At 33.1% G+C, this 19,944-nt stretch overlaps 1 protein-coding gene across 1 annotated transcript in view; it reads right to left on the bottom strand.

Annotated features, from left to right (window-relative positions):
- wge (BAH domain and coiled-coil containing protein winged eye) overlaps positions 1–19,541 on the bottom strand; it is a 90,078-nt gene extending 70,537 nt beyond the window's left edge. Inside the window, exon 1 of the mRNA XM_090104926.1 lies at positions 18,932–19,541. The gene's annotated coding sequence lies outside the window, so the exon portion shown is untranslated. The remainder of the gene's footprint in view (positions 1–18,931) is intronic.
- Between the last annotated feature and the right edge of the window lie 403 nt (positions 19,542–19,944).

Raw genomic sequence — 19,944 nt, 5'->3', positions numbered from 1 at the left:
CATACAAAAATTCTTAGTTTATTATACAGGTAAGTTCGGTAGGCAGCTGGCAATAAGCGAGGTGAAGCGACGAAATGGTCCTTTTTACGTTTTACTGCCCACAGGGACCTCGCAGTTATTTAGTGGGACTGTGGTACAATTTTAGAACTTCTGTCTATACTAAGACTTTTTTATTATAAGTACGTATAAACTATCTATACCTACTCATATTTTTTGTATCTGTATTTTATGCTTTAAATCTTGGTTGTTACTTTGTTTTGTGTCGTACGTAGGTATGATCTCGCCTACTAAATGTTTTTCGTTCAATATTTTTTTTCATATTATAAATACGAAAGATTTGTTTGTTTGTAACGTTTTAACTCAAACGGGTGGTTCGATTTTAAATATTATTATTTTACCATCAGTCTAAAGTTTACGATATAATGTTAATGTACATAGTTACTTTAAAGTTTAAACTATTTGAACTGTTTTGTGTGTTTTATGATGAAACTAGATCAGCAACAACAACAACAACCGAAAACCTTTAAATCAATATAATTAATTAAATATTTTCTATTTTATTTTAAGAAAGCTTAAAGATAATCGCGTAAGCTCACAGCTTGCATCACATAAGCCCGCATAGCCTGTGCGGTCCTTAATACGGTCCACAGTATGCTATTATTTATATTGCTTTTGTGTATAAATATAATTTCAACTCATATTTTCAACGTTCCCCTTTCACTATTATAATGTCTCCAATAAATGACTTTTATTAAGTGTTCCGAATGAGTTTTTATAAAAATACGAACGTAGATCTCAAAAAAATTTAATTACATTATATGTGATCAATGCACCAATGAATACAACCACTATGAAAATATGAAATCAAATTATAATATCGGGATCTCAGAAAGGTAAATTATAATTTTATCACATGTTTTTGTATAGAAAGCAAAATCTTCTCTGAAATACGTAATATCTCCTAAGTCTAATAAACTTTATTTCATTAACGTAAGCATTAAGATTTACGATTATTCTAATCTTCTTTGGGAACACAACATCTATGTAGGTATGTATTGCGAAATAATTTAGGTATCAGCCTATGCTAAGTGTAAAATTTATTTGTTGACTAGGTACCTATACAATCTATTGCGCAGTATTTCTATACGAACTTAGCGGATAAAATAAACAGACGTACAAACCAATTCTAATAATTTTAACCATTGAATATGACGAAAAAATATATCAATCTCATATCGTAATATTACCACACACGCGCATATAAAAAATAACAAATTTCGAAACCTCAAACATTTTTCAACTACAATCATAATGCAAACACGACACTTTACAACTAAATAGAAATACTACAACACAGTTGAAGCAGCGCAATCTGAGCATGGGATCTTCCACCCTATTCCCAAGGCTCTAGAGCTAAAATCCCATAGCTTAGGTGCAAGATAACTGGCTGATTGATTACTTCCTATGGATAAGGGTTTCACGTATCCAGATTTACTATCCACTATGTTAATTCGAACTCATTTTCATTTCATAGACATTGCCGTGTGGGCGGTTAGTACCTGCTAAGCATAATAAGATATGAGCCATGAATGAATCGTAAATGTTTATCTCTTTAATTAATTTATTTAAATCGAATCGGAGCGTTTTTAAGATGATTCGTAAGTCGTGCGTAATAAGAGTACCCAAGTTTAGAAAAGTTGGGTAAGTGTGTTCATAGTTGAGCAAAAACGTTTTACTATCGGCTCAAATACAATCCATTTTCTATTAATTTTTTTGCTCATGCGTTGTGTTTTCTTATACAGTACTAGGTACCTATTGCTTTTCAAATAAGTAATAGGAACTAGTATCATTTTGTAATTTGTAGTGTATGAGGCAAATGCAAGTCACATCTGTGTCACTGATCGATTTAATCTAAAGCCAAGTAGCTCATAATCGAACTGACCAGACCAGATCCCTTACCATGAAGTCTTATTACGAGTGTGGAAAAATGATAACGCTTTATAGGTGGTCTAGCGCCATCGCAATTTCCCTTTAAAACATCGAAGTAACCATGCCGTCTTAACTCTTAGTGCTAATTCCAATCAACCGATTTATTTGAGTCGATCGATCTTAAGATTATTACGGAAAAATTTGTAGGTCAGTATGTTTCCAAAGAATCGCCCCAAAAAGACGAATTTGGATGAAACTGTACAGTAATATAAGTTATCCATCTGAATACATGAGCTATAGAAATATTATATTTTACTTGAGTTCGTACGCGTGCGAAAACACGCGGTACAGCCAGTTTTTAATATAATTTAAAAGTACGAAACGAGACCCTGAAAACCTTACAGCTTTAAGGTGCAAGTCGGTTAAAGCACGTTAATTAGGCAAGTCAAAAGTCGCGAGCGCTATGCATAATTCATTCGGACAGCGGCTTATCGCGGACATCTTGGACTTTGTTTTAACACTTTTTTTAACATCCTCAATTATTAGAACTCGCGTGCACTGTGTTTTTGGTTTATTTTAATTTGTTGAGAATTGAGGTGGTGGAATAAAAGTTTATTCTTGTGGATTGAAACGAGGTAATTGTTAAACTGTAGGTACTAACAGTGCCGCGTAGTTTCACCCACGCTAGCTCGTGTGTTATTCTGATCTATTACTTGTTAGTAGCTTTGCATGAAAGAGTAACAAATATGCATCCTTGTAGAAGACAGCGTCATGATTTCGTTAGCAGACGGCGTTCTAGCCACGTTGATGCAAAAAATTGTCCTTTCATAAAGGTTAACTAATAACCTAACTTTAGGTAGGCTTAGTCCCTAGAGATGTTATATTTTTAGGCATGTATGTGTTTGTTTTATAGATCCAAAATATTGTTACACACGTTAGTATTTACATATTTAATAACTAAATGTTATAAAAGTAGACGATATATCTCTTATCTTTTATCTATTGGAGACTTAGTAAACATCGTCTAAAAGATAATGTTATAAGTTGTTTTGTCTTATCTTTACGTCTTGTTATTTTAAGTCAGAATTCTCAAAAAAGGCTTTTAATTTAATTAAATTTGTTTATCGGAATTGTTATAGAGTAGGAGAAGAACAGAGCTTAAAGATATTAAAGTGATAAAGTTTGGATCAAACCGGTTATTGATACGTGGTATAAATTCTTTTTTTCATAAATTACTAGTATCTGATCAAAAACAATAAGGTCCAGTTAATAATCAGGTTAGATATATTTGGGATTAAGATTGACCTTGTCTTTCTTATGCTAATAAGTTTTTTCAATCGTACTATTAATAATACATTGAATTACTTTTACTCTCAGATTGATAAATCTATTCAAGTACATCTTTCGTTTAATGTTGGTCAAATAGAACTTTAATAGTCCTAATATTGCTATTTAAATTATGATATTATAAAAGTACTTGGCCAATTTAATTTCCTTCTTTAAAATGAATAAAATATTTCAACTAATTCTAGATTTAACATATTACATAATATTCACCTCACAGTCATCAACTTAACAACGTCAGCATTATTAGGTATTCTGCGACTTAATTGTAAAGGCTACAGAAACTAGAGCCATTAACGTAGTATTTGCTCATTAAAAATTCACGCTCAAATAGCGACACTCATGTGGCTCAAAATCTATTCTACATCAACGATATTAGTTCTACTTTGATATTTTAAACGAATATTTCTACATTTATCCCGTGCTAAACCACTGGGGGACGCAATTTTACAAAATTTAATACAACGAAGGGAGCTGACATCATCCGCTCCAAGGGGACGCGCGTGCCCAAACAGCTGATTGCCAGAACACCATAAAGAACTTTTAAATACCATCCATTGCAAAACCGACTCTAACACGAGTGCCTAAAATCGAATTTCCACAACAGACCCTCCCCCGACCCTTATTTAAACACATCAAACGAAATTCAACTCAGACACGTCGCACAAAATATCAAAGTCGACCGTAAGCTGCGCTAACGAAACACGTCATCTATGGAATAAAAAGCCGGTGTTCTTGCAATTTGAACGTTAAGTTACGGGATGAGGGCTTAAAATTAGTCGTACGAGTTAACGAGATAAAAGCGAATGGATTTTGTGCATTTCACTCGGCTGGAGGCCGCTAGTTGCATGAGCGCTAAAATATTTCACGGCAAAGACGGATGATCCGTAATTACAACGAGATTCAAATAATATGGCACTGCAACGTTTTCGACGTTCGATCTATCAAATTATATTTTGCTATTTTTGATTGGATTATTTTTAGGTTCATCGCATCAGCTTAAAGTTCATTTCAATTATTGTCTATTTCTGTTATGACTCATCTCACGCTCTCACAGAAGAATAGGTTGCGAGACATTTTAATGTCATATTACATGTTTTAAAATACATTGGTATTTCATTGGAAGGATAAACGAAATTTGTTTAAACATCCGAAAATGATTTGTACAAAAAGAAGTAGGGTTTCTCGATCATTTTGAACTCATTCCTATGATTATGTCAACAAAAAATGGATGTGTACAGTAATTAGTTGTTACATGTTCGCGTAACAGACAATAATTATTACTCTGTATGTTGTAAGCTTGTTTCCAGATCGTTTCTTGTATATCAAAATACATTTAATTTACGTATTATATACTCTTTAAACTACCTAGCTACCTTTACCATAAAAAGTAAGACAGAACTTGTATTGCTCACTCTTCAAAATGATGTCAAAATCGAATTCTGTATGGTATGTGAATAGATTATGACAGGAAATAACATTTATTAAAGACTTATTTATCTGGTTAGTACGCGAATAAATCAGAAGAATTAAGCTCATAAAATGATTATGAGCAAAATTTTATAAAATTTTGTTTATTTTAAAATTTCCAAAACAACAGTAGAAACGCAGTGCTCTAAAGTCTAGATAGATTTTTCTTGAGACAATTGACCTTTTTTGTATAATAGTATTTTGAACACCCTTTTTATTAGTACCTGTATGTTTGCAAGCTTCAATGTAATTAACGCCTTTGGGTAGTTTAAATTAAGACCCACTAAAAGGACAGATTTAACTGCGACTTCCTACACTTTTCAAGGATCGATAACAATACCACACAATACCTAGAACAATTTCACAAGTTCTTACAGAAGCGTGTATCTATTATTGTATATTACATATGTATAAGTTTAACAATAACTTCATATTCTTCCTCTATAATATTTATTTATTTATGTTCCTCGTCTTTTCTGGGTTGCCTGATAGAGATCGCTGCCAGCGATAAGGCAGCCTTCTGTACATTGATTAATTTATTGTTAAGTTTATAAAATATATCCTATATGGAGTACAATAAAGAATTTTCATTCATTCAAAACAAGGGACATTACAGTTTCCTTTACCATAGTTGTTACACGTTACACGTAAAATATAAGGCTTGCAACTAAAATTGCATCGTGGAGAAAGTGCACCGTTATACGGAAGTGGAAATATCAAATAACTACGTATCTGAGACCTAGATCCATTTTAGCTAGGTATTTGCTAACAGGAATGCTGAATATTACATCGAAAAGTTAAACTTGGATGAAATTTTTATCAATTTTGAACATTGAGATACATGTACTAGTACATATTAACTCAATGATTTTGAAGGAGTATTTTGGTTCTTCATGTATAAGTTAGATATTATAAATGGTGTAATTGCAAAAATTACGCAATCCAAATATAATGCAAATGAAAAATACGATATAATATATGTACCTACCTACAGTAAAGATGAAAATTTAAGTGTGGGGTAGTTATATTATGATTATACCGTAATGTGTGATTTAGCAGCAAAAAGCTGTAACTTTCGAAGTTTGCGTAGAAATGGTAGGTCCTACTGCTACAGCCTTTACAATATGAATAACCATAGAAATCTAAATAACAAGACATTACATTTCTATATGTATAACATTTTGGCTGTTTGCTCTATCAATAATCAAATTGTAAAAGTAATATAAGGTATTTTAATTTTTAACATAATATTACGAATCAAAGTCGCTTCCCGCTGTCTGTGTGTTTGCTTAAATCTTTGAACTACGTAAGGTTTTTGATGCGGTTTTTTTATTGATAGTGATTCTCGAGGAATTTTTGCAGGTTTTAGTATATTTTACTAGCTTTTATAAAAATCGGGCGGAGCTGTGGGCGGAAAGATAGTATGTTATAAAATATGGATGCACATACATTTCAAAAACTTCCGAGCTTATATTGTCAGCAAGTTACAGCTATTTATAAAACAGTTGTGCTTTGTGTCACCAACATTTGAAAACAAACGGAATTGTATTACAATAACAAACTAGAGGAATGTAGGAAATAAACATCGTTATCAGGACTTGAGTTACATTGCAATTGAATAAATAGTTGAATATGAGATGGTATTTTGTATTATGTTATTAGTTAAGTCATCTAACAAACAAATATTTAGGTCTCTTGTTTTAGAAGGATTTTCAAAGCGGTAGATATATTTACTATATTATATAATATAGGTAATATGGAATTGAGTGGGTAAATAGCTTGTTTTTTAGATTGTACTGCTTCGATCTAATCTTTAGGCGCGGGTCAAACACAAGCGGCGCGGGCGCGGGCGTGCCATAAGCGCACCTCTTGAATCTGTTTTGCACCACGTCCTTCTTATACATTTTGTATGAAAGAATTTTGGAAAGGCGACGAGGCGGCACGCCACGGTTGCGCCGCGGGCGTACCGCAGGCGTACCGCAGGCGCGCTTCCCCCATCGCATCCAAATAGAGGTCAATTCACGGTCATACACAATCAAAAACAAATCGGGTGGTAGTAGACCGGGAGATACTGACACAAAATTTCGAGTCATTTGTCTGTTACAATTTTTACAAAAAAAAAATTTGCAGATTTTCGGCGGTATGGCGACCATTTGGAATCGTCCGAAAAGTATGGCATGGCGATTTTCGTAAATGTCTGCACGATGATGATTACCTGTGCAAAAGTTAGCCTGGTACAAATGTTTGAATTGTTTTTTTTTTAATCAACGCATCGCGTCGGTATGGGGGGCTGTAAGTTACACCGGAAAAGTATGGCATGACACTACCGCCTACATCTTTTTTATGGGCTATCGGTGAATTCTAAAATTTTTGTGTTACAAATCGTTTGACTTTCGCTATTCATCCGACGAGTTCGACTAACGCCCACGCGACTAGTCCGCCGGCACCAGCGTTCTGAGTTCTGACCATCATTTTTCTTTTAGTCATTGCGTAATAAGACCTCTGTAGAACCGCCATTCTGTTACAAATGACCCGAAATTTTGTGTCAGTATCTCCCGGCCTATGTATGTGTCATATTTTGCAATTGTTTATAAATACAGGGTGATGTAATTGGTGTAGTACGAATATCTAAAAATCTATGAAGAATTTTGTGATACAGTAAATGGAAGAATTATAGACTATTTTACAGTATTTAATAAAATCATTTAATTTTTTGTTCATTTTCATTAGAAATGTCAATTTTTCTCACCAAGGTGGAAATTTGGATGATAAGGATCTTGTTAGAAAAATATAAATTTTGACTAAAATCGGCATTTTTTTTTCAAAAATCAAATTACTAATTAATAATCAGAGTTATCACATTATTAAAAAAAATAAGCCAAACTATACACAATTTTTACCTACTTGATGCAATCCTCAAAGATCATGGACATAGTGTATTGCGCCTTCCACCATACCATCCAGAACTCAACCCAATAGAGTTACTATGGGGCATAATTAAAGGGAAAGTAGCATCACAAAATGTGAACTTTAACTTGAAAACTGTGGAAGAATTATTTAGAAAGGAAGCAAATGCTATTAGTCTGGATATGTTTAGTGACGTTTGGAGAAAGACGCGAGAACATGAGGAAAAATATATTCAATTAGAACCAAAAGTAGATAATTACACTGACTCATTTATAATAACATTAAGAAATTCCGACAACGAAACATCAAGTTCTTCGAGCGATGAAAGTTACAGTGAAGTAGAAGATTACGATTATGATTAAATAGATTCTTCTTCTTCTCTATAGATACTGCTTTCTGAATTGGTGGTAAATGTTAAAACTGTTAAACTGTTATGACGATTCAAAAGTGCTTCTAGAAGAAGTCTAATTGTATAAATGTTTGAGTTTGAGTTTAAAACCAATAATGCGAAAATTATACAATAAACATGTAACACATATTTGTTAGCGCGTATTGGTAGCTATTACGTACTTAATACAAATATAATATTTCTTAGATATCTTTACTCGACCAAAGTCAGGAATTTAATTATTATTTGATAATTGAATGATTATTAATACTTTTATCCAATTGATTATTATTAGAATAAATAATTAACTTCATCAATTGATTTACTTTTAAATTATAATTTTACAGGTAAATTATGAGAGCTTTCATAAGTAATTATATTTGCATATATATATATATATATATATATATAGGTATATATCTACAACGCACTCATTTTACAATTCAAGTCTAAAATGAAACTAGAGTCGCATTTATTTTTGAACATACTGTAAGTGAAATTGCATAAGTGTGAGTACTGTGAACATGCCAGCTTTCCCTAATTGACCGATAATGTTGGTATAAAAGTTTGACAGAGCTTAGAATAACTTGTGCTTAGCCACTGTATAGAGCAGTCGCTTTTGATGCAACTTATATATTTTATAATAGGTATAGGTATTTGTATGTAATAGCTATTTACTTCATGCCTATTTGGTATGTATTTCATTTCTGAGGGAAATATGTTTTGTAAAGTATGAAATAAACTTTAAAAAATGTGTGGTATTGAACAAATATTCCCCATTTCTTAATTTGTCTGAAAGCCTCAATTCATCAAATTTGCTTCAGCGATTGTCTTGTCGCAATCAAAACTGACTTTCACTAATAATATTTTTAAATACTAAAAACCCTATAATAAATACCTACAGCATAACCAAGGTACCTACATAATATATTTACCTGTATTATCTGATCGGAAATGCAAATTAGTCGAGACTGGTTACTATGAATTTAAACCAAGCAATTGAAATAAATTTATTCGGATATAACTAGTACTTATTTATCATTATAAAGTACCTATAATGTAGTTAAGTGCGGTTTTGATGCAAATTGTGAAATTAAAAAGTAGCAATTGATTTCAAACCACTAATAAGAAAGAATTGAAACCCATATTATTTAAAATTCCACAAACATAACATATACATACATACATACAGTAAAATACGCGATAAAGACAAAATAGGTACTATATGATCGTACAAATCCACCAAATAATATATTTGTGCATGTGAATTGTGAACATTTACCTTGAACGAACTTTCAAACAAAAATATAATTATACATAATAATTATAGTTAGCTAAAAACAACTACAGAATTGACATTTTCCCTTGCAGATAAAAGACCAGTCTATAGGCCAGCTATCTTTAATTACAGTCCAATCCTAATGGATGGACACTAAAATTTGATATACTGTGCAGTTAAACTTCTAGTTTGTTCTCCAAGCACTATATGTGTATGTCTAATGGGCCTAAGATTAGATACGTATTGAGTCTAATGTTTTATGAGCTCTTTTTTATGAACAGCTGTGCCCCGCGGTTTTACCCGCATTGCTCCACTCCTATTTGTAATAGCGTGATGATATATAGCCTATAGCCTTCCTCGTTAAATGCGCTATCTAACACTCAAAGAATATTTCAAATTGGAGCCGTTGCTCGTGAGATTAGCGTGGTCAAACAAACTCTTCAGCTTTAGAATATTAACTGTAGGTTATAATACATACAGTTAATTCCTTCTCTAGACGAGATATTGATCAAGCTTGACCAATATCTCGTCAGCTGGTAAGCAAAGATGTGGTCTAAGATGGAACGCGCTTCCCTAGAAGGTACCCGTTCACTAATCTCTCGAAGACCATATTGTACTCGTGGGGGAACACAGATTCAGGAAACATGTTCCAGTCCCATGTTCGAGAACCTAAACTGAATAGGGTACATTCGAATAAAGTCTTCGAATTCGAATGCTTCTACTTCTTTTGCTCTGCTTCTTTTTGATGATGATTGTTTAGCAACAGTCGAACATGAAAATAAACATACAACAACAAGAATAATCGAATTGCGAATTATATTATGTATCTACCTACTACTATTAATTTGGAAAATGATTGATAAAGATCTAATCAAATATAAATAACTATAAAGAAATATTAATTTCGAGGATAGAGAGTATTTCTATTATTAGTTGCCAGCCGCTCACCTCTGCCCGGGTTGGTCGAGATGGCAACAAAATGAAAAATAAAGTTTGGAAAATCCAAAAGTGCACGACTCATAATGCTCATTTAATTATGAAATAAAAAATAAAAAAAACTTATTGTAGTTTTCGTTTTTTATTAATTGCAATTAAACGACACTGAATTAATTAATCATTCGCATGCAGTGACCTACAATCGTCGATTAGAATATTTAAAAAAAAAATTAACTCAAATGATGGATTTTTTCACAAGTTATAGTGTTTTCATGTTTCACACATGACGGACAGGAAAATTTTTTGACCTATTTCGGTGTTTTTTCCAATTCTATTGAAGTAAATCAATTTTTAAAAAGTATGGGATTATTCTCCATTAAATTATCTCGACAATAGTATGCAAAATATTCCAAATATTATATTGATTCCGTGAACTAACAAGGCTATAATAATAAGAATAGCTGCAAAAATGAGGCGAAAAAAATTTTTCGATCGTAAAGCACTCTCTGATGCTTCGCATCATGAGTCGTGCAATACTGCCTATTTTACTCAGCTTATACTTTCTACTTGAGACTTTTTCTATAACAAATATACTGGAAATCTTATGAACGATCAAATTTTATCTTTAAATAATGTTGTTGTAGATATGTATAAAGAAAGTACAGGAATCAAATAATGTTCGCAAATAGTTAATGAAAGAAAAAACTAAATAATTCAATTCAATATAAGCTTTGTTTTTAAGAATCCATTCAGTTCCCACGATCCTCCCGTTTTCAGACATGGCAAGGAAAAAAACAGCGCTGATTTAAAATCCTTTTAACGTATTGTTTCTTGAGAATGTCCATCTTGGCCGATTACGGTATTCGTCCTTAAGTTAAGCTTCAATTTGTAAATGGAGTTTTAAAGCCTGTTATAGGACTCATTTAAAATCGCTAAGCCAAAGTAAGAAAAAAATGTAAGCGCCTATTAGAGAGATTTGTTTTAAAAGGGTTTGTAAGTGTCGAGTTTTTTAATTGATCATTTTATTATTTTGTGTATTTATTTAAGTAAATGTAGAGATAACATCTTATAACCCTTAACATTTAACATGAAAAGCTAGCTTAATAACTTATAGTTAGTAATACTTAAGGGGGCGCATAAAGCAAAATAACCAATCTTCTATTAGATGATACGTGTAATATGCAAGACCAAATCTAAAAAATAAAATATATATCAAACTAGATGATATGTTCAACGATTCTGTTTAATCAAAAACATAAAATATTAAAATTTACTCGATAAAAAAAAATCACCAAGTTAGCTCTAATTTTCACACTTTTACGTTTTCTACTTGACATGGTAATACTTATTATGATTTTTTTTTCATAAACAATTATATTAAAACATTTGCAAGATATTTGTCAGAGCATTTTGTTTAATTACTTTTAGTTTTGGTTTTATCTGCGATAAACCACTTTTATCGTGACAAAATCAAACGTTTATCTCGAGAAAAAAAGAGCGCCAAAAGTGGTTTATCGCAGATAAAACCAAAACTAAAAGTAATTACACAAAATGCTCTGACAAATATCTTGCAAATGTTTTAATATAATTGTTTATGAAAAAAAAATCATAATAAGTATTACCATGTCAAGTAGAAAACGTAAAAGTGTGAAAATTAGAGCTAACTTGGTGATTTTTTTTTATCGAGTAAATTTTAATATTTTATGTTTTTGATTAAACAGAATCGTTGAACATATCATCTAGTTTGATATAATATATTTTATTTTTTAGATTTGGTCTTGCATATTACACGTATCATCTAATAGAAGATTGGTTATTTTGCTTTATGCGCCCCCTTAACATAGTATCAGTTATGTATTTTCATCGCAATGATCTTTTCTCTTAATTAAAGAGAAGAATATGAACTTATTGACGTATTCCCTTTAGGTATTCTATCGATAAAGTAATGAAGAGACGCTGATTTTAGGTCAGTAGAAAAAACAAGATTTCATAAAACTGAAGGATTTTTTCCACTTGATGAATGAATTAGCCGCATATACTAACTTACGTCACTTAGGAAACCAAAAAAAAGTGCAAAGCCAATCAGTAAATCTGTCAGTCTGCCAGTCAGATTAAAGAGTGCAACATGCATTGGTCTTTTTATTTACCTAAGAAAGGAATTATAAAAGAATTACGAAATTGGTACAGAAAAGCAGACTCTGTATTGTATCTCAAATATGATTCTACACTATGACTACTAAAGAATACACTCCAAAATGCTGTTAATATTACGAAAAATTATTGATTCTATTTGTGTATTTCTTTGACGGAAAAACTCGACGGAAAAACTCGACCGCCTCCTTGGTACAGTGGTTGACGCGTGAGCGTAGAACCGAGGGGTCCTGGGTTCGATTCCCGGTGGAGACGAAGAAAAAAAAATGTCTCGGTCTGGTAGGACACAGAAGGCTGATCACCTACTTGTCCCTAAAGAAAATCGATCAGTGAAACAGATGTATGCATAATGCATCTACCCCTTACCCCACTTGGGGACATGGGACTTCACTTGACGGAAAAACTAAGGATTATGGTATCGTAATAACATATAGTTAGATATAATTTTATTTACCCAAGTAACAATCGAGTGAATACTCGCGTAAAAGCTATCATACAAAGATTTATCGTATTTGTTTAAACCGAACCTAACCTAAAACGATTTGGCAGTTTTCACGTGAGTTATAGATAAACAATCTCTCAAATTCTTGCATTTATTGGAAGTACGAAAAACTCACTCGCGTTTTAGTATTAATTAATTTCGTACTGTTTTTATTATCTTCAGAAGTATTAACCAAGCAATGGACATATGGCGAACAAATGTGTGCAATGAAATTTAATTATAAACGGAAATACCTATATCGTCAGTTTTGTTTTTTAGGTCTGCTCGAATAACGACTAGACTTTTTAGTTTTTTTTCGATTAGCGCGCTACTGATGGGCAGTTTGACGGACAAAACCACAGGCAAAAGCTGGTATTTCTATAGTTTGTGTTGTACATATATTCTGAAAACTTTAAGGTAATAAATACACTGCCAAGTTTCATCAAAATCCGTACAAACATTCAAACTTTTCTACTATAAAATTAGGTAGTTTATAAAATCCAGCCCTCAGTTACCAGGGAAACAGAAATCCATGAAATTAATAAAGGACAGTCGAAAGTTCAAAGGCCAACATCCTTACTTTTGTAGAAGATCCGAATTAGATTGATTTTTGGTTTAATAAGTCAGAACTAACACAGACGTCGGAGTTTTAATTAGATTTTTTCCTGATATTTATCAGTTTTTCCATAAAGACCTTTTTGTGAAAGAAAATCTGTTGAAATACCTAATAATACAATTCGCCAAAAAAAGAAAATGTGTACATCCCAGAATACCTACAACTTTTCTTCGATATTCAGCAAATTAATAAACTAAAAATACCTAATTAGTTATTCCAAACCATTTTATTTCATACTAGCGGTCCGCCCCGGCTTCGCCCGTGGTACATATTTCTCAATAAAAAGTAGCCTATGTCCTTTCTTGGATATCAAAATATCTCTGTACCAAATTTCATGCAAATTGGTTCAGTAGTTAAGGCGTGATTGAGTAACAGACAGACAGACAGAGTTACTTTCGCATTTATAATATTAGTATGGATAACCTCATAATTTTATAGTAATTATGGAATATTAATTACTTAATTACTTATACGTATGAGTTAACAGTTTACGTAAAGATTACGAAAAGGCACGTCTAGACAGCCACGCTGCATGACAACTTGCATGCATAACTTTTACAAAAAAACAAATTTTCCCGACTCGTTTATTTTTTTGAATGAGTTAAATAAACATTAAAAAACGATCAAACAAAGTGACGAGGAAGAATTATGTTATGCATATAATTATTCATGATAAATTTATGCCGAAATTTAGAAGTAATTCTTGAACGAAGTCAGAAAAACCGGTTAGCTGGAGCTTTACTAAAGCGCAAATACAAGTGAATGAATGTATGATTGTAAATTTGAATACAGTTACAGTTTGATAGTGTTAATTATTTAACGCGGAAGTCCCCGAGTGCCAAACGTTGTTTTTAATTATTTTAATATCAGCACAAGGCTTGGTGAAGGCTAGAATAGTCAAAATTATTAAGTATGCGCCATAACTATCATACGTATCGAACTTTTGCGAAAGCCATATATACCTACCTATTTCAACTAAACAATACACATACCCGTGATAAACACATAAATTAATACAACATAAATTAAATTCTGTCCTGGATTCTCTTGGCGGGTCGGATTAGGTTTTCTTTACAACCAAGTAGAACAGTCTTCACTCTATTAAACCCTTTTTTTTTTTTTTTTATAGTGGGGAAATCTTCCAAAGATACCCACAGCCCCCGGGGAAGGAGCCGTGGGTTATGTCGGATTCTTACCGACTAAAACCCCACTGTGTTCCGTCGAGCCGCTTTAATGATGGGGCCGCGGGTAACTCTATTAAACCCTGCATAATCACAATGTTGCAAGGCTCTCTTACTATGTACAAAGGAGCATTTCCAGAAGACCAAAGGATTAATTGTTATTATTGATGGGTTGCAGACAAAAATACCCATTAAGAATGACATAAGAAAGATAAAAGGGAAAAAAGAAAGGTACGGTACTCTGACTTGAGTAATTAATCAAAATTCAACGTATCATACATTCTCAAATGATTGATCGAACAGATGCATGTCACATGTTTAATAAATCGAATTTATTTCTCTGTGATAAAATCAATGAAGTGAGTATTATTTTTCTCCATAAAAACCTAGGACTCACGCGTTATAAGAAACTAAGAAAGCCACTAATAACTCGGTTTCGCAAGTAATTACCATAAACAATCCGTAATCAGCCGCTATCGCAAACATTTTAGCATTAGCGAAAGAATGTGTACAAAACATTTGGAGACCGTGGGAAATACTGGTATTTTATTAGACGACGGTGGCCGGATGTCGCGGCAATAAAACCAAAATTAAACTTATATCACGCGTTATGAAACCCTCTGTTTCGCCGTAAATGGTCCTGACTTTTACCGGTTCGAACTGGTCCAGCTGACTTTGTACTGAGGAAATCGATAGTCTGGTAGGGAAAAGGTCTGGTCAAATATAGACTAAATCTTTGTGTGCGAAGTGGGACAACGGAATGAAAGGTATTATATACTACGTCGTATATGTACCTATACTAGATACTACCCGAATCATAAAGGATTTTTATCTTTACACGAAGAATTCTTGAATCCGTCCGGATACAATTCCAGGAACAGCAGTAGGAGTTAGGACTGATATGCAAAGTTTCGCCTTCGACAAATGCTGATAATGTTAAAAATAAAAAAGAGTAATTCAAATAAAAAATAGTCAGCAAAGCATCTTTACGTGTCGCGGTTATAACAGTTGATAACTATTATCATCTGTTTATACAGAGTTAATATTTAGATACTAAAATTCTTTATATAGATCCAAAATGTGTCGTTCTACACGTAGTACGTAACTAGCTTTATACGTAATTAGCTTAGCTATTTATACGTAATTAGCTTTATTATACGAATATGGATCAAGCGCCAGCTAAATGGCATATATTTATATCGAAATGATGATGAATAGCTGTTGTGCTTATCTCAAAACAGAGACCTACATTGAACAGCGATATTCACGTAAGTTTATCGAATATTTCTTCTAAAGTCTTCGAATGAAGTGTGGTTACCTCTAACATGTTCTTTAGGCACTATTTTCATACAATAGAGCTCAACACGCTGATCATATGGACACAGAATACCGGCAAACGAGAAAAAATATGCGATTAAGAGTCGAATATCATATTTCTCTACCTATTTTCTATCCATATCTTATTTCTTCATCTTTTCGCATATTGCTAGTCATTTGTTCATGGGTGATACAGACAGTAGATAGTACGTTATTTAATGTGGTAATTAGCACAAGCATAGTTTGAGTTTTATTCTGTCTTCTTGAGACTTCATTGCATCTAGAGTTACAACCACATACACATTAGAAGACTAGGAGTCATCTCATCTTAATCTTGGTTAAAGCAGGATTGCGTCTTGGGAGCTTTCGTCACTAACAGGTACTCATAGAATTCGTGAACGTTCATTTATGAGTTATTCTTTAAATCTTATGTAGAAGTATTGATTAGTAGTTGTGCTCCGCGGTTTTACCCGCAGTGCTCCGCTCCTGTTGGTCTTAGCGAGATGATATATATATTATGTAGTCTATAATAGCCTTCCTCGTTAAATGGGCTATCTAACACCGAAAGAATTTTTCAAATCGAGCCGGTGTTAGCGCGTTCAAACAAACTCTTCAGCTTTATAAAATTAGTATAGAAAAGCTATGATTTCACTTTGAGAATTGCCGTGTATAAATAACCTATAATTTCACTTTATAATTGCCGTGTATTATACCAATAATACCTATATCAATACATTTCGTCTAATAATTAACAAAACTGGTTAATATCAGTATTTTTTTATTTGTCTTCTCTTTTTTATTGTATAAACAATATTACCAACACACAATTACTAAACATCACATTAAAATAAATATTACATAATATGTATAGGGTAAATGAAACAAATCGGGCAATAACCAAAATATATTTAAATTTATCTAAAATTCGCCACATTTTATTCCTTAGAGGAAAATCGAAAACTGGTTGTTAACAACCACTCCAAAGTTCAAGTCAGAAATGTAATTAAAAATAATTTGGAAAATCCAAAAGTGCACGCCTCATAATTTTTTTTTAATAAATATTTATTAATTATTATTTTTGTTTATTTAATAACAATTAAACCACATCGAATCAGACCCTGAAAAATGAAAGGGTTCTATTCCTGAGCATACTCAAGCGTAAGAGAAAAAAAAAGACTCGATTAGTAAAGTATTTCGGTCGCTATCGTGTTAACAAGAAAAAGGATCCGCACATACAGACACACGGACGTCCAAGACAGAACTTTTTTAAACTGTTTTTTAACTAGTTTAAATAACAAAAATGACATCAAAAATATCATGAACGTTAAAAATAGTGTTTTTTCTTAATATGTGTGTGTATGTATTATCTTACAAGTGCAATGTATGATACATAAAGACATTTTAAGTTTGAAAAATCAGATGTTTTGCGCGAAGTGACAGTAGTACCCACCTCAACGCTTCGCTTATGAGGCGTGCAATAAACTCGATGCTATGTTTTCTTTCGATAATCATAACTACAAGATTGGAATGTAAGGGAAAGCATGAGAAGTATCTTAGATTGCAGAACAAACACCTATTAGCCTTTATGCTGACATACAATCGACATGTACCGGGATTCAAAATGAGAGCATAATCTTGTTGTGTTAGTAAAACTATATATAACAATTATTACAATAAAATTCAAACTTGCTTCAGCCCGCGGCTTTGTCTTTACGAACAGCCATTTCGTACGTAACTAACTACAAGAGATTAATTTTTTTATTCTACACAAAAAATTGCAATTCAATCTAGGTGTTTTTACGTGAATAGAAACGTTTTGTAATAGGATTTTCAATTTAGTACGAATAAACGAAGGTTAGATTACTCCAACATTTATATGTGACAAGAGCTAAAAATAAACTTAGCCATCCGCCAACTCAGCTGTTTGAAGTAATTTACATTGCGGTTGTAACTTGTAACCAACACCACAATACTCATAGGTATATCAGCTATCAACTAATTGTGCATTTTTGTTCAAAACACAAAGTTGTGTAAATAAAAAAATAACGGTCATGAATAAGGAAATTTCCATAAACAAAAAATTAGTTTCAGTAATATTGCAAAATGCTAATATTTATCATTAAATAATATGTTAAGATTATTACAATGATTACCATATAAATTGCATTTTATTTTTAATTATTCGATCGAGCAAGAACACTGAAAATCGTTAAGGGTTATCAATTTCTTTACAAGGCCGTACATAGGCTTAATTACCCTATCACCTCTTTTTTAACTATAAAAAATAACATTTTTATGTGTATGTGAATTTTATTGTTTTTCTTTTGTTATTACCAAGTACCTAGGTAGGTACCTTCGGATTATAACTAAAAAGTGCACAGCTATCATTTTTTCTACTAAATCATTTTCCCAATACAGTTTTCAATGCGTATTCAAATGGAGTAAATCGATATAGAACAGTAAAATTAGTTTTTTACAATAGGTGTAGGTATTTGTTGCAATTATTTTATCGTTAATTTATGCTAGCTCGCACTTTTTTCATTTTATATTCATACTTTAAATTATATTATTTGGCCTCGGTTACAAATACAGAAAATATATTTTATTAAATTCATTCCTGAAGATTTGTACAAACAAATCTAAGACAGTGGCTCTATCTTGTTGTTTCCATCTTATTTTATCATAGAAACTAAGATTTGTCTTTACGGCATAACGTAACTTTTTTTAATCTTCGTGCCATAGACAAAACAAAAGCAATAATATTTTGAATTTAGAACATTTTCTACTAGACCTACACATGCACGCGTAAAGTTCGTTCACTCTGCCGCGGGACGGATAGGCCTACTGCGTTTAACCGCTCACGAAACTACGACGTTCTAACGTTATTTTAGCCCTTTTACACTGTGAAATACCAATTAAAACTATCACTCACCTTATTAACAGGTCTTATTGCACATCCGAATAGGAAATCCAAAGCGAAAACCACAGTAATGTTACACAAAATTCCGTTAATCACAGAGACACATCCGACCAGAGGGATACAGAAATATCGCGATTTTTGCAAACTCGTATTTCAAGCAAATGAACCTGATGAGTTTAATATCACTTCACATCACTGTTTCACTGCTGTAAGGCACAATTTTAGCAGTGACTACGACACCGCCACCATTCTTTGTCACTTCCAACCGGCACGACTATCAAACTATTTTATATAAATTGGGAAATACACAACAATCCGGTGTCTTCCGCATGCCCAAACAGCTGTTCGGGGTGAGTGAATGTAAAATCGATAACGCCGAATAATTGGAGCGATGGTAACACTTCACACAGTAACAATGCAATGCAAATGCATTAATAGTGCACTCTACTACGAATATCGAGTAGGACGCCGCACGTCGAAACGCTTGTTTTTATAGAAAGTGATCGAGAATTACATGCTCTGTTTACAATAGACTTGAAGTAAGGAATTGCTTATGTTTTTGTGTGTCTAGTGGGTTCAGCAAGCACAACACGCGCCGGTGCCCCGCCGCGGACTGTGCGTGGCGGCGGGCGGCGGGCGGCGGGCGCGCGGAGCCGGGGCGCGGGGGGACCGGGGGGCGGATCGCAGGCGGGCCGAAGCGGAATGCTATTGTAGGCGAACTCACCCGCCACTTTTTTTTTTCCTCAATTCTGGTCAAACAAGTTTCGTATACAACCTGCATTATAAGGATTCCGCCATTCTTCGAACGAGGCAACGGTCTCTGTTAACTTTGAAGAGCGTAAGGTTTCAAAGTTCGAGGTATTTTGTGCGGCGACAAAAAGGGGAGAGCGCTCTGGGCATGAAGGGGTAATGAAGAAATAATTCCAGTAATTAAGTACTGCCGAATCAGAAGTCGCGTATCGCGTTTCTGGCTTTAGTTTCGCGATGAATGCAATATGCTGGCGTTTCAAATTCCACGGTGTCAA

This window comes from Colias eurytheme, chromosome 8, assembly GCF_061535395.1.
Source record: "Colias eurytheme isolate Ceu_HAF_F1 chromosome 8, ilColEury1 Martin Lab GWU primary, whole genome shotgun sequence".
NCBI classification, from domain to species: domain Eukaryota; kingdom Metazoa; phylum Arthropoda; class Insecta; order Lepidoptera; family Pieridae; genus Colias; species Colias eurytheme.
This window is presented reverse-complemented; position numbering and strand designations above follow the sequence as displayed.